This window comes from Saccostrea cucullata, unplaced genomic scaffold (genome assembly GCF_032062105.1).
Source record: "Saccostrea cucullata isolate Sc308-1 unplaced genomic scaffold, CSIRO_AGI_Scuc_v1 ctg356, whole genome shotgun sequence".
Lineage (NCBI taxonomy): Eukaryota > Metazoa > Mollusca > Bivalvia > Ostreida > Ostreidae > Saccostrea > Saccostrea cuccullata.
In genome coordinates this window covers 630,416-647,966 of record NW_026918279.1, presented here as the reverse complement: position 1 = coordinate 647,966, position 17,551 = coordinate 630,416, and the positions used below count along the sequence as shown (strand labels likewise).

Genomic DNA, 17,551 nt, shown 5'->3' with positions numbered 1-17,551 from the left:
TGACGGCAAGTCTTCCCGACGCCCGATGGTCCCGGTTTTTTAGCAATTTCTTTTTTACCGGTGCATAGAATTTATTCAAACTTTTCATGAACATTTTCTTGGTTTAAATCAATTCATTTTCGTAAAATCGCGATTAAAAACAAAAAAATGAAGTATATTTTTTTTTTAATAAAAGGAAAACCTCATTTACATATTATATACCAGATATTAAATTTGTACGCATACAAACTCACATATACCACTGTTTTTGTGTTTGGTCATTAAATATTTGTTTTTAACTTGGTATTGCTTTTTTCTTCACAATATTAAAAAAGATCAAGTTCTGACGTACTCCATGTATAATGTTAGTGTAATTGAAATACATTTATATTCACAGAAAAGTTTTATATAACAAACCTGTTAGCTCTTTAAAGCATGCTGTGTGAAAATCCACATTTTATCAACATTGGTATTATTTCTGCGGAACTGAAATTTTCATAACACATGGGTATAGGTGCCAGGAAAAATATATTACAAATTTGATTGATTGTATACTGTTTAACGTCCCTCTCCAGAATATTTCACTGATATGGAGACGTCACCATTGCCGGTGAAGGGCTGCAAATTTAGGCCTATGCTCGGCACTTACGGCCTTTGAGCAGGGAGGGATATTTATCGTGCCACACCTGCTGTGACACGGGGCCTCGGTTTATACGGTCTCATCCGAAGGACCGCCCCATTTAGTCGCCTTTTACGACAAGCAAGGGGGGTACTGATGACCTATTCTAACCCAGATCCCCACGGGGCACAAATTTGAAGACTGTGAGCAGTGAATTATATAAATGATCAACCGCCTCTAATATGAATATAATGGCAGTGTCCATGTTTTGCAATGGGAAACCCAAAATAAGTGTAGGATGAAAAAGTAATAGAAGGTGCACAACGACAATATGAAATAAAGATTCTATGAAAATTTCGTTCAGTGGTGTAAGAGGAGTTGCGGATAAGAGATGGGTATACCTAAAGCGTAACAAACAGATGGACGGAAATCCCGATTAATAAATACCCTCCTTTTCAAGCAGGGGGTATAAAAAGGGACTAATGTAGGCAGGCAAGCATATGGCCCATGCATTTTTTTGCTATTCAATGTCTCTGAATGTCTTTCTCAAGATTGTTGCAGCTCAAAAAATCTTAAACAGTTGTCTGTATTTGAAGTAATAATATTGTTCACTTAACCTCCCGATCAAAGATTTTATTTTACACCATGTTCAACTCCCATGAGTGCTTTCAGTACTTTGATTTTATATTCTCAGTCGAATTTTTCATTAACCATGTTGCTGCTTAACAAAATAGACTTTAATGATAAAATTGAAAAGGGGGATAGGGGCCTGATCACACACATAAACTACGATCCTATTCAATTACACGGTATATTAACATAGAATTTGGAACAAGTGAATTTTATTCTGATTGTTTTTAACAATCTCCACTCTGTCATTATGAAACTCTTCTTATCCATAATATTTCAAAAAAATGTTCACATTAAAAGATTTTTAAGATGTATGTTTCATAAAACACCCATTATAGTTAAAGATTATGAACAAATTAAAAGAATCTTGATTAAGTTAAAGTGCAAAAATTCATACGTGAAATATTTTAGGAAATTAACTAAAAAGGGTTTTATTCAAGATATCCTAAACCTGTTAAAATGAAATCGCAGATATCTGACTTTAATTTTCAGGATAAGATTGGCTGGAGAAAAAATGCCCGAAGAATGCTATTTTACTTTACAGACACCAATTTTCACCATGCTGGGGACGGAAGAGTAAGTTAATTAAAACATTTTTAGATTCTAGTAAGCATCATGGATAAATAGAATTTTTTATGCACGTGACCATACCACGTGACGTGTCAGATAAGGCCGGTACTATTAAGAATCATAGCTAAACACTTTTGAACAGGTCAGATTCGAATCAAGTTCTCAATTTATCGACCTAACAAAATGTCATCACACGGGCAACTGAATGTAGCATAGATAACATTACTTTTTGATAATTCTGATGGTGAGACCTTAGGATGGAAGGAGTATCAATCTTTAGTTTAATTCTTTCCTAGTTAACTTTTCCTAGTAACTTTTTAAGATACGATGAATAATAACTTAATTTTCTACAAGTTTAGCTCTTTATTTTTTTCTTGTTAAGACAATACGGGTTTCAAATTATTTAATAGGATGGTTATGCACATGTTATATGATTATTTCTACATTTTCAATAATTATGACAGTTAGCCGGAATTGTTGACCCAAATGACGGCATTTGTCATTTAGATTCTTCCGGATACTACACAATGTCTGAGGTGCAGGTAAGCATTATACAATGTATAAACTCTGCATTTGAAAAGACGATAATGAATAAAGTTATAATAAATAAGTCAAACAAAATTTTAAAAAAAAAAAGGGGGCGACTTCATGGCTATCATGAAAACACGACCTTGATCATTTCTGACATTTCAGGACTATCCATCACTTGGTCAGGTAATACAGAAGGCAGAAGAAAACAATATCAATATAGTATTTGTAATCGGTGGAAATTTCTCGGACGTAAGAAAACAGGAATTGGCGAGCCTTTACTACGATACTCTTGCAGTTTCATTACCAGGTGTAATACCAAAGGCCTCAAAGTTGTTGAGAAATGCCAGCAATATTTTGGATATTGTCGTAGACAACTATAAGGTTAGAAGGATAATGATGTAAATTTTTTTTAATGACGATTTTTTTTCGAATTTAAGCATGACACCTTCATTTATATAGAAGTATATCATTTTACGAACCCTATTGTTTCACTTTTCCTACTCGGAGACATTGCAGCATTTCCAAACACACTGCTTGCGTTAGGTTTTCAAAACTCCCTCCAATTAATTTTCAACTCACCTGGGCCGAAAGCTTTCTGATCGAAATCTGTCCTTTGTCTGTCGTCGTCATTAATGTTTAACAATTTCATCCTCTTTTCCAGAACAACTGAGCTTATTTCAACCGAATAGAGTACATAGTTTATTTGGATGAAAAATATCTAGATGAAGGGGATTTAAATTATATGTTCAAATGGAGGGTCACGCCCTACTGCAAGGGGAGATAATTACAAAATTAAAAATTAATGGGATCATTGAAAAATCTTCTCAAGAACCACTGGCCGAGGAAAAATCAAACTCATGTGAAATCATTGTAAGGTAGTGTAGATTCAATTCTCTTCAAACCATGACCACTAGGTGTAGGGTGGGGACACAATGAACGATCACAGCTAAACATTCGAATATATAGGAAACTTCAAAAATCTTCACAAGAACAGAAAGGTCATACGAGCGATTAATGAGATAATATCCATGTTGATGTAGATTTAAGTTTATTCAGAACGTGACCCCTGAGGAAAGGTTGGATTATATATAGGGAAAATATTCAAAAATCTTCTAAAAATATTAAATCTATAATTGGTCATATTTATATGGAAACATCTCAGTTGGTGAAGAATCAAGTTTGTTTAAATCATGACCCCGGGGGTACAATTGGACCACAATGAAAGGTCAAGCTTGTAGAGAAAAAGGCATAGTCAAAAATAAGTATAAGCGACCTCGGTGTACATTCATATTTGTTCGTCATCCCCTCTCCATTTTAGGGGTAGGTCGGTATCACTCATGCTTTCAAGCATTTCAAACTTAATGTTTTGTTGCTTTTTCAATACCCAAACTGCTCATGTGAGCTTTGTTGCCCCCTGTTCCTCTTGTTTTAAAATGAAACATGCAATGGCGTACTGAGTATTCAACAAATGTTCATCTGTCAGGAAAGGAAAGAGTATTAAACTAATGGTTAAATGCAAAAAATAGAGGAATACTAGTATTCAGCTAATAGTCAACAGCAAAGAAAAAGAGGAGGATTTAACTAATCATCAACTGAAAAGAAAATATAGGATTATTCAACTAATGGTCAACTGCAAGGAGCATTCAACAAAGGTTAACTCTTTACAAATAATCATTTGCATGGAAATATTCAACTAATAGTCAATTAACGGTGGTCAATCGATCGCCAACTACTGGCAAATAATTACACAGATTGAATTCTTATAGTATTTATTCGTATTGGATATTGTTGATAGTCTTGGCCATGGTTTTCAGTAGATGAACAATTTTGCTTTTAGAGTCAATGAAGCACCTTATTCGTAATCAATCAAAAATGATATAAATATGTAAAAATGATTATGAAATATATTTAGATAAAAAAGACTATGGACAAATAAATTTAAACACAATATTTTCCCAATATCATTGTTATTATGTTCCGGGAGGGCGACACCATGCGCAATTAGGGCCATTGTATGTTTTTCGGACAAGCTGTTTTTCAATTTACGTTCAGATTCGTGCATTATCTAGAAATGATAGACGGTGTTAAAAAAGGACGAATATCAAGGTGTCAGAAATAGTGCTTTTCCTGTGCTGAAATACGTAATTAGTCATTTTGTGTACAGGGTTGGGCAGGATGGGGTTAAATCATATGTTGATTTGACTACACTTTGTAGTAAAATTTCTTGTTGCAAAATGTTTGTACAAGGGCATTATAGGCAGTTAAAGATAATTGGTACATGTATAACAATCACTCTAATGTGATTTTTTTTTATTTCAGACGGTACGTGGAGTGGTTAAATTAGTTGTAGACAAAGAATCTGAGGAACCGGAGGTGACTATATATACAGACTGTAGAACAGATGGGTCAGTACAGCCATTAAAAATTAAATGTTAATTTGTACTTGAATATCAAAATTATCATTTACTGGAAAAACCGTGTCTCCAATAGACCACGATGCAACAATATTCTGAAAAGATCGTATGAAGCCTGAGACAATGAATCTAAACAATATAAAAACAACTTTGCTATAAGCCTGCAGGTAAAACAAACTTCATCAAATATTCCTTGCCCCTAATTAGCTGGAATCATTGTTATGTATTTTCTGCAAGCTCATAGGTAAACATCACTTATAATATTTCTAATTATATGCAAGCTTGCTGCTAATTTACATCAATCGTTGGGATTATTCAGGCATATCTAAGCAACTGACATTCAAAATTCCTTCTCTTCAATTATACGAGGGTTGATCCAAAAGTTCGTGGAATTCCTTTCTAAAATTTTATCGCGATTTGATGAAAGCAAAAAACAGACATATTTAATATATACAGTCATAATGCAACAACATTGGGAAATTTCACCAATTTCCAATTACCAATAAGGTCGCAAGAGTTTTCTGAAAATCGATTGTTGTGAAACCCGGGGAAGACTTCAAAGTTACGTCAAGTTTGATATGTCACGTCACTTTATAGAAGCACCTCACCCTCATGTCCAATACGAATACGTAATTCTACAAAATGATTCCCTTTTCTCCATTTTTTTCTCAACAAAAGCCCGGGTATCCTCTCACACCACCTTATCTTCATTTATCACTCAAATTTCAAAATACTCCTCATTTTTCCATATGGTGTTCCAATTTCAGTAGCAATGTCAAGCACAGAACGTCAGGCGACAATGTCCATTAACGCTTTGAATTTGTCCAGGGGGTAAACACTTAAAAAAGAGCTTCCAAAAGGCGGCCACACCTTTTATAAACGTCCATGGAAGTTCTTTTTTTTTTCTTAAATTTCTTATGCCACTGGAAAACCAGTAACTAAATGCATTTTCCCCAATTCTATGTCAATAATATACGCGTTTGAGACAGAATGATTCCGGGATTTTCACAAAACGTATGACCTGACTGAAATTTGACGTTGTCTAACAACTTAAAAATGAACAATAAATCACCAGCTAATAGACTAAATATCCAGTAAAATCAGTAAAACTCTCATACAAAGACTTATAGAAGATCAAGTAATTGTTATAATGACATAATTTTCGTTTTATATACTACAAAAGGTGGTTTTATTCTCAGTTCCCGTATTAAGAATTAAAATGATAATGAACGCGTTAATGTCTCCCCCGCATTTCCTAACAACCGTTTCTATGGCAACTGCCATAGAGTTACTATCATTATATTCAAAATGTATTTTTATCAAAAATATTCAACAAGTGTCTATTTTCTCATTTGTATTTTTTAACCAATTTCACTAAAAATGAATAAAATATGAAGAAATTCCACGAACTTTTGGATCAACCCTCGTAAATTTGAACAAAAACAAATGTTAAAGTTAATTATAAAATTTCTAGCGGTATCCTATTTGCTAGAGCTCACTTTCGATGCAGGGCTATTTTTTGTTCCTTGAATCTTGCACTAGCTAAATATAGATCTGTAGAAGAACAAATTATGGAATCAGAAAAAATCCTTATCGCTATGCTTGCAAAATACATGCAAGTTTATGAATTCTCAACTCGCCTTAAAATTCTGAACGAAAAACATTACAGTTACTTAAAAATCAATTAATCTCAAAGTTAGGTACACACAGTTTCAGTTTAATATTAATATGAAGTATAAATAAGTTATATGTAAAATACCATAATTAACATTGATACTTGTATGTTAATTATATAAAAGTTTTCCTTTTAATAGGCGAATTCCGGACAGAACAGACACTTGCTTTGGACTGAACATAAGTAAAGAGGTAAGGCCACCTTTGAAAAATTGTTTCTTTGTCCGACTCGATTTTTTTTTTACATCCCAGGACACAATACTTTTTTTCTTAATATTCCTCTCATCTCGTCAACAAATTTGTTGACATTTTCGGAACAAAGATTTTATACCTACCTAACGACCTTACTTTACCCTGAACCGGGAGAGGACAAGCAATCATTATTTTATAGGTCTAATAAGAAATAATACTTTAAAATGAAATGTTCACAACATATTTCAATGTAGATACTTTCTGAAAGAAGATATTTTGTCACTTCATTTTAAAGATTCTTCTAAACGATAATTTTTAAAACACATGACAAACAAAAAAAACCTTAGTCTCCTCCGATTTCATCGGTAGGGGACTAATTAGATGCTGTCATAAGATGATACCCGCACGTAAGAATTTACCTCTATTTTAGTAAAGAGGAATACACAATGGTCGTTCTATAATTTTTCCTATGTACACATTCATACACTTAATGGAAGGAAAATGCACAGAAGAGCATGGGACCCATTTGGAATCTTGCATAAGTACACTATATTTCGTATATAAATTCTTTAGATTTACGTCTGTTTAAAAGTTCTCTTTTAGAAAGATTTTTTTGTTTCCCCGGAAAAAAAAATGCCATGGCACATAAATTGGTCCATAAATCAAGACACCTGAAAGTTAACACCTTCTGAAACTTTAATTAGTCTAATATTTCAAGAATATTTACACCTTATACTAATGAAACATATGAGATAACGAACAGTATTCGATATTTTGTATTGTTTTATGGACTTTGACTACTGTTCGTCATCCCCATATCCTTCATTCAAGCTAAAAGGTCCATAAACAATACAAAATAGGAGCTGAGCAAACAAGGACCTCCAAAACATCAGAGGTAACATCAGGTGCCATGGAAGAGTGAGCATCCCTTGCCAACCGGTCACACCCGCCGTGTCTTCCTTGTCATGACAGGGAAATAACGAAAAAAAATCGTCGTTAATTCAGTGTATAAATAATGGACTAACAATTACATGTAGTATGAAAATCATCAGTCAGCATTTGACTCAATGATAAGTAATAGTTGCTGGTAAGGTCATTGTATCGACCATAGAACTTACGAAATTATGTCTTTAAACGAGACTGCTGATATTCTTGTGTCATCTTGTCAATAATCTACCTCGTTTTAGAAATTGTTCATACGCAGAGCATGCTCTTGCGTATCGAAATTAACTGAGAATATAAAAAAACTATATAAACTCGGTATGCAGATGATGAGGGTATATTGCTGCAAAAGTAAGGGAAGTTAAAGTCATTACGTTTATCATAGAGCTTGGTTGCTAGATTACCATTATTGTCTTTTTCAAGTAAAATATCCAAACTTGAAACAGATGTATCAGACTCTGTGGAATCTTTTATCTCAATTGAAGCTAACCAGGATATATCTTATTGACATGAGAATGAAAATTTCCATTCTTAATTGACAATACGTCGTCGATATGTCTAAATGTCAAGTTGAAGGCAACTGCAAAAGTCTTTTCATTCATAATATTTTGCATATATATTTCTGCTTCATATGAATACAAAAAGAGGTCTGCTAATAACGGGGCGCAATTGGTACCACTGGAAATTGTAAATTTTTGGAAGGCCTTTTCTCCAAAAACAACAAACACCTCACCTATGTAGCATAGCACATGAAACAATCTTTCATATTCCAAAAGATTTACTGGCTACTGCTAAAAGGACTGTAACAGATGGACGGACGGACAGACCAGAGTAACAGAAATATACTCGTACTTTCTCTGGAAAGTATGGGTATAATATCAGGGAATACACACTACATTTCATATCTAAATAATAGAAAAATGTCATGTTCTGTTTTCAGAAAAATTCCTTTACGTTTGAAAGGAAATTTTATTTTTGCTGTTATTTTTTCAGGCTCATTTTATTCCTTTTATACAAGCAAATTTTTCAAAGTGTCCCGAAAAGGAAAAGACCAATTTTACGATTTTTCCTGAGGGTTTGGAGGAGAGAATTTTTGTGGAAATAGAACATGTGTGCAACTGTCCCTGTGAATTAGAACCCGAGGCGGTATGTATCTCCTTAATTAGCCATAAAAGAGCATTCTTTGAAAACATTTATAATTGTCAAAATGTTCAAGTAGCCAATACACAAGACAAGATTGCTAACGCACCACTTCTTACTTTTTATTTGTGAAATAAACATTTGCCGGATCGGTACTAATGTTTATGATATACCATTATCAAAGACCTATATATAATAAACAAATGCTAAGTATTTAAGTTTAATATTTTATTCGAGTTGGCAGGTATTTTCCACAGTGGTCTACACAACAGTGGGGCAGCCGGCAAACTGGCATACCCCCAACATCAACATAAGTTGTGCCCTCCCTGACGGGAAAAGTAGCACGCTGGGTTGACCTCATTCGTGCTACGGACACATTTCAACACAAATTGTTTTTTAATTATATTATTTTGCTATAGATTTACATTGTACATGTCAGATATAATTTTCAAAGTCAACATCACATATATCAACATCAACCATCACATATATCAACATCAACCACAAAAAGTCAACAAAATCAACAGTTCAATGGTTAAATTGAAGGTGACGATTTCGCCAATACGACCACTGTGAAGTATAGTCTACTGTCTTTCCCCGAACTCCTCGAAATCATGTATAATTCGCCAAGTTGACCCTTGTCACGCATGGTATTCGGCCAGAGATCATTCCAAAAGTCCTAGAATACGGAAATAGCAGGCAATTTTGGTCAGCATCGTTAGTCCCCTTCACCGAAATCTCTAATACCTGAAAAGACAAAAACAAAAAACCCACAGCAGAAAAAGATTCTCAATAACATTTCCACAACTTTAATAAATTGGGTATAGCTAAACCATATAAAACAATGTATACGTAATTTAAACAAACAAAAGGAGAAAGGGTATATACTTAACACCTAGCTCAAGGGTTGAGGTGGGAGGGTATTTCATAATACCAAAAAATAAATCGGATACTTTCATCACCCACCTTTCACTTTCATTGATGCATAGAAAAGGGGAGATAACCCGTAAACCCAGTGACTAAGTACCGACACTGTATAGATGGATAAATAAATTCCGGCTTATCTCATTTATTAGTTTTTTCACAAAAAGGAAGTGAATGATGACATATAATATTGAGGATAGAGCTTTGATAACGACGCATATTGTGAGATGAACTCAAATATGCGGTATTATCAAAGACCTATTATAATAAACAAATGCTAAGTATTTAAGTTTAATATTTTATTCGAGTTGGCAGGTATTTTCCACAGTGGTCTACACAACAGTGGGGCAGCCGGCAAACTGGCATACCCCCAACATCAACATAAGTTGTGCCCTCCCTGACGGGAAAAGTAGCACGCTGGGTTGACCTCATTCGTGCTAAGGACACATTTCAACACAAATTGTTTTTTAATTATATTATTTTGCTATAGATTTACATTGTACATGTCAGATATAATTTTCAAAGTCAACATCACATCTATCAACATCAACCACAAAAAGTCAACAAAATCAACAGTTCAATGGTTAAATTGAAGGTGACGATTTCGCCACATGGGCACCGTAGGTGCCCACCGCCACCTGGTGGGGGTAGGCAACTTCAATTTAACCACCCACCAAACCCATCAAACCCTCAGCAACCCATCCATCGTGGACATCACTCTCTCTCATTTCCAACCCACTGTGGATCTATGTTGCATTAAAATAATTCTGGTCTCCCTTCAAATTAATTGTGCCTAACCCCCCCCCCCCCGATTTTATATCTTTCAAAGTTATATTGCTTTGGGTCTCTATTTCTATTATTAATATCCAGTTATATTATTGAGTCAGCAAGAAAGAAGTGACTGTACTAATGTAAGAAAATAATGTAGGAAATATGTTTTATCTAGATTTACCCCCCCCCCTCTTTTCATTAAATTTATTTATTTATTCATTTGAATTTTATTTCTTATTTATTTATTTTTTAGGTGATTTAAAAAAAAAAATAATTGTAAATTACTTTCCTGCAAAGATTACAAACAAGATGAATGAGCACCTATACTCTTTAACCCCCCTTTCCCCTTTCAGCATGATTATGCTGTACCTGTATTGTTGACAATAATCTTAAAAGTGTTCACCTTCCCAATTTGTTAACTGCAGAACATGTTTTGTGATACATGTATTTTAATGTACCTTGCCAGTTCTGAAGGAATGAGGTTATACAAGTACCACTAATTTTTGAAACCAAGCTCTTCCAAGGACCATTTAAAATTGATTAAATCTTCTATATATTAATTACGTTGCAAACCATGAAACACAATATGGGACTTTGGATTTACCCCTAAGCATTTGTAAATGTAGATGGACTGCACCAGACATGTAAGACACATATGACTAAAACCTTTATTCTAAATCCCTTCCCAGCTGATGCTCCATCAAAAAGGAATGATCTTACTTCCTACTTTGTGAATTTTAAGGGGACCCCCCCCCCCCCCTGCAAAAATATGCTGTGGAAGGTTATTAAAAATATAGACTACAAAATTCTTTTTAAGGCTGTGAAAAATGGATATATGATATAGAGCATGAAAATTAATATGCTAAGTCAGCGGAAACCTATCCTTTATCTATTACCCTAAAATGCTGTAGAAGTTGATCTAATCTTATACATGTGTACTATGAAACTTAAACTCCAACACACATGTGGATTTGTATTTGTATACCCTAGCTAACCTGTATTTTACTCCAGCGTGCTAGAGGTTCATGACTAGATACTTTTGACTTGGCTCCGAGGTATACAAGGGGCGTAAGGACGTTAACCAAGGCTTTTACTTGTAGAAGTAACCTGTATTTGTACCCGATAGCTAATGCATGAATGTAAACTACATGTACATATGCACCGACTAATGCATCTTAATCCCATATGAGATTAAGCGCATACTATTAAAAAGAATATATTGTAGGCGATGAATCAGATTGTAACCTAGCCTGTGGCACAATGTGTGTCTAACACCCCCCCCCCCCTCCCCAAGAATTTGTATCTCCTCTGCCGTTAGGTAATCTCGCCTTAAGCGTTTTTTATTTTTTGTTTGTGTTTTTTAATTTTATAATTCCCGATAAATAAAGCCAGTTACCTAAACAATTTACCCTTTGTGAATTTAAAATCTGTGAATATAGAATTTTAACTGAAGCAACTCTTATCTGTGTGTAATAGCAAATCTTTTTACTTAACAACTTAGAGACACAGCAGAAACCAACACTGACAAAAAATTAAGCCCCATTTTAAACCTTATAAGTCTCATTATAACCCGTTTTATTTTATTTATTTATTGATTTATTTATTATTATTGCATGACCATTCATACAGCATAGGCCTAAGGAAAATACGTAGAAAGAACCAGCACTGTGAGCCTTATTCAAATGAGCCTGCATTGACTTTAGCACCTGAAGAACTCTGTAATTTGTCCCTCATCCCTTTGCCAAACTGAATAACTTGAGTAAAATTGGTAAAAGTTCAGGGACTTTAAGTTGTATTTCCTATTTTAAGGTTCCCTAATGAGAAAGATAACTCAAAGGAATAAATGTTACCTAAAATTCTCTTCTTGTATAAATATTAATAAAGAAGTGACTAGACCCATATTTTTAGAACATTGTCAGGAAATAAAAGCCCATGCTGAAATTAATCTCTGTGTGAATAATTGACATCTGTGAAATAATCTATATAAAAAATTTAGTGATTAATCTGTGTGAATAATCAACATTTGTGAAATAATCTATATAATTTAGTAAAAAAAGTTTACCTGATTTTTCATGTTATCATAAGATGGTACAAAACTTTTCATTTACTAAACACAAATATATAAAATACAAGGTCTTTATGCAGTTAAGGGGTGAGAAGACATTAAATGTATGTGTCTTTATTGTGTTATCATGATATCATCAAACCTACTCAATTAAGGTACAGGCCCTGTTAGAGAAATTCATAATCATGTTCATGTACATCGGATACGGCTTTCAAATGAACGAAAAGCCTGACCTTCTTTTATTTTCTTTATGTATAATTTTATCTAAACCAAAAAGTTTACACAGAAAATATAAGCGAAACATGCCTTGACCCCATCTCACTTACATGTAATCTGAACCCTTTGATATATATAAACCAGCAAAATATTAGCTAGCCTTGCTAGATATCTACATGTAGTTAATTAAATTAAAATTTGGGGAATCCTGTCTATATCGGGTACCTGTAAAGTGCGAAACGAAATAGAAACGAAACGAAACGAAACGAACTGAAACGAAACGAAATGTACCGAAACGAAACGAAACCTACCGAAACGAAACGAAATCAAGACGAAACGAAACGAAATCAAAACGAAACCCGCCGAAACGAAACGAAACTATCAAAACGTTTTGTTTTTTGTTTTTTTTTTGTTTTTTCAAATCAAGGTACATGTATATAATTATATATGTGTAACTACATGTGGATCCTTTTTTGCTTCAAATACAATTTATATAGTTCAAGCACTTGTTACAGTAATATAAAATTTAATTACCGATACATTAGACTCCCTTCTCAGTCTAATGATGTATTTACATGTTTGCCAGCTGCAAATATGCACGAGCGTACTATGCATGTATAATTTCAATATGTGTAGTATTTTCAAATTTTTATATCTAACTCTTATTTTCAGTCCTTATTACAACATACTAATATCTATCAAAATTGATCTGTTACATGTAAAGGCTCGTTTATGTACGGGTCGAATTAAAGTCACTTTTCTTTTCTTTTGCGAATGTCTTAAAACATAGGATAAACCAGAGACTTAGAGTATTTAGTATTCCATTCCGAGGTGTCTGGTTTTATCGTTCAATTATACATATAACTCCAACCGAAATCTTGTGTATCCTTTCTACGTACATACGGTCCTATTCTATCGAGATAATTTTCGAGGAAGAAATGAGTGGTTTGCAATGAAGAGGCTCGACCAGAGACATCTAAAACGATTTAACTGACAAGAAAAAATTCTCTCGAAGCGAACAATGTCTTTTTAAGTAGGTAAATTATTCAGTAAGATATTAACAAAATATGACATAGGCGTCGGAAGCGGGGTTGGGGGTGGGGGGGTGGGTGGGGGGGTTAGCCCCCCACTTTTTTGCGAAGAAATGTTTTATATAGGCATTGAAAATTGGGGTTTACCTTTTTTGTTGGTTAAGCCCCCCCCCCTTTTCAATTTTCTTCCGACGCCTATGTATGAGCTTGAAGCGAAACAATTGCCTGTGGTGCTTGAACTATATAAATTTCAAATGAAGTGAAAATAGACCATATGTTCTGTTTGTTTCGTTTCGACAGGTTTCGTTTTGATTTCGTTTCGTTTCGTCTTGATTTCGTTTCGTTTCGGTAGGTTTCGTTTCGTTTCGGTACATTTCGTTTCGTTTCGGCAGATTTCGTTTCGTTTCAGTTCGTTTCGTTTCGTTTCGTTTCTATTTCGTTTCGCACTTTACAGGTACCCGTCTATATCAACTCGTGAACCATTGAGGTCCTAAATTACTATGCACAAATTGTTATTGTTCTGGTTGAGTCTGAAGTTGTCCCCCTTGTCAAGCCCCCTAAGAGAAGAGATATCCGAATAGGTGAGGATGCTGCTGGTCCTAATATAACTATTATGTAGATTTGACAGACAATGTACAATTCAACTCGGGTGCATGGAACCTATGCCCCCTAGATTTTACAGCCTGAATTGTTCATTGTAATGCTTCTATCCAAATGAAATTTTTGACTCGAAATCTATTTAGTCATCATATCGTATTTACTTACCTTGAGTTTTGTCATAGCATGTGTACAACTGTAAATTTGTATAAACAAATACACCTCTTACTTGATGCTTAATTCATTTACATAAAATGCATTATTGTAATATAACATAACAACTTGTTCTGTATTTTACTTTGAACTATTTTATTTCACAATTGATTACTGCCTTTGTCGCAATTCCATATCTTTCATGCCTCTCTTTGGCCCCTTGTTAAAGCTGGAATGGCCTTGATTGAAAATTTATATACTTTAATTAGAGTTCTGTTCCTTTGTAAATCTAGCTAAATAACATTTCTAAAGACATGATGCAATAGATTTATCAAACTTTTATTAATTCTCAATCTGTATTTTTTCTATTTATTCAGTTTTAAGGAAAAAGGTAGTATGGCGCAGCTAGGGTAGCCCTGTCCTTGAACATTTATTTTATTTAATTAATTAATTAATTATTTATTTATTTATTTATTTATCAAAATATCACAAAATATTTTAAATAAACTGATAAAATGCAACAAACTCAAAGCTACAAAAGCATACACATATTGTAAGAATTATAATTATGGATATTCCCATTCGAATTTTCTAAACCCCTGCAAGATAGGCCAAGGGAACTAAGTATCTGAATATAGGCTACCATGTGTATGGATGTTTGACCAATGACCTTGAATAACATGGACCAAATAAAGTTCATCGCTATTTTTACATTAGCAGCAGCTCATTTTGTTTAAATAATATTTCACTAAGTACGCTTTTCTTCATTCAAAATCTGCTGATGAAGTTGGTTATTATTACCATATTATTACCTCTTGTACTATGTGCCAAAGTTTAAAGTATGGACGGGTGGCAAATCGATCTGTTTCAATCCAATGAAATATTTGCCATCGAGCAAAATCAATGTTAATAAGATAAACCATGTTAATTCTTTGACTGAAACTTAACTTTAAAAACTGGAATTATGATAAAATATTTCATAATAAAAAAAAAAAATCGGATACTTTCATCACCCACCTTTCACTTTCATTGATGCATAGAAAAGGGGAGATAACCCGTAAACCCAGTGACTAAGTACCGACACTGTATAGATGGATAAATAAATTCCGGCTTATCTCATTTATTAGTTTTTTCACAAAAAGGAGGTGAATGATGACATATAATATCGAGGATAGAGCTTTGATAACGACGCATATTCTGAGATGAACTCAAATATGCGGTATTATTTCCAAAGCAGTGGGGTTGACAATCGTCTAGGTATCATGAAAAATCCCTTGAATGACCTTCTTGTCCGAAAACTAATTTCCAACTGTGCACCGCGCACCATTTTTGCACAGATATGAAATTCTTGATCAGTAAAGGGGTCTGTGAGATTGCCACAGGAGTAGTCCCCTTGTTAAAAATCAAGTAACAAACAGTCATTTTCAACTTATTGTATGCTGCTTACTTAATGCTGTGGTTATTCATAGTAAACATTTTTATGTTTGTTAATCTATTTGGAACAATTTTTCATAAGTGGAATTCATAAGCTTTTTATTGTTTTAATTTTTTTTTACCAGATTTCTCTAAAGTAACTCCCTGAAGGCGCCATACTGTCTGTTTTTGCACTCTCTTCTAGCGTCAAACGCCCCATACTTTTTTCTGAGCTTTTAATTAGTACAAATGGAAAAAAAACACAAATACAAAGAAAAAAATTGAATTTTTTTTTCTTCAAAAATGGAAAAGGCACGATTTTTTCCTATGATTTGGCCACACTTCAATAAATATTGTAGTTAGTTATAGGGTTTGACATTAATATGCCATAGTTTTTGTTAAAGTAGCATATTTGTATATCAAATGCATCGTAAACATGTTTGTAAAAATAAAATATTTATTCCGTGAGGTGGTGCATTAGCAATTTTGTCTAGTGTATTTGCAAGGACTATCATCATTCCCAAGATTTATGTTTATGTTTTGTTTAATTTAAAAAAAATTCTGAGCATAATTTCTACTTTGAAGAACAGCAAATTTGATGTCTGTATCTGTAACTATCTAACTATTGACATCTTTCTCATAAAAAAATCCCGAATTCCACTTTTCCTTTTGTTGGACTATTGAAGGAATAATCAAACGTTCTTTTAAACTTCCTGTAGCTAAATTGACTTGTGTTACTACTTTTGCCAGTTATTACCAAAAGATAATCAAACATTTATGATAAGCAAGGATGCCATTTCCAATATTGTAAAAAATGTATGGCACCAGGGTCAAGGGTTTCTGTGGGGTGTGAGGCACTACTGATTCTTGCTGATTATTACTGATCAGTTGAAATACATCCCCCCTGCTCTGTCCATGGGTAATAAGGAAGCAATATAAGTATGCTAGGCGTATAATTATAATGAGCACTAGTGCCTTCTTCAAAATTATGAATTTCATGGCCTCTGGTTAAAAGAAAGAACAAAAGTCAATTGTTGGAAAGTTGTAACATGATGCTCAGGTGTGACCCATGAACCTCCTCTTCTTTCGTTTTATTCTTTCAGCTTCATCAAATTCATCTTTCCTGTTGGCATAAACTCCATTTCGTCAAATGGTGTACAATAATAGTCACATGTAGTTATGTTGAGTGCCTCATCGTGTTCCATGTTTATAGCAATATCATTCTTAAAATCAAAATTTACCCCTTTTTACAATGGGGTTCTGAGGAGCAGCAAAGCGATGACCAAGTCAACAAACCTGTTTCTGACTTTAACAATTCGTCCAGCATATATATGCACAGGTTGTTCATAAACTCATTCAAATTTAGATTTTTTTCCCTCCGAAATTCGAAGACTTATGTCCATTTACCATCACCAATATTACCTTCCTTCACTGAGCCTAGGTACATTTGTAACCATATTTCTGCGAACATTTTTTATGCATGCATTCTTATGTGAACCAAACCGAGCGTTCCTCTTCGGGATTTTTTTCAGAAATGTTAACTTTAAAATTTCCTCAAATGTCTTGACGTTTTAGTAAAAAATGCTGGATAATTCGAAAGAGCTACATGTCAATGTCAATATCAACTGTACCTTGCATATTTCATCTTTATTCTTAGATTCATAGCATATGGATGAGTAAAGTTTCTAAC

General features: G+C 33.8%; 1 protein-coding gene across 2 annotated transcripts in view; it reads left to right on the top strand.

Moving 5' to 3' along the window:
- Positions 1-17,551, top strand: part of LOC134261805 (integrin beta-3-like) — a 63,550-nt gene that overhangs the window by 41,166 nt on the left and 4,833 nt on the right. The window lies entirely within an intron of this gene.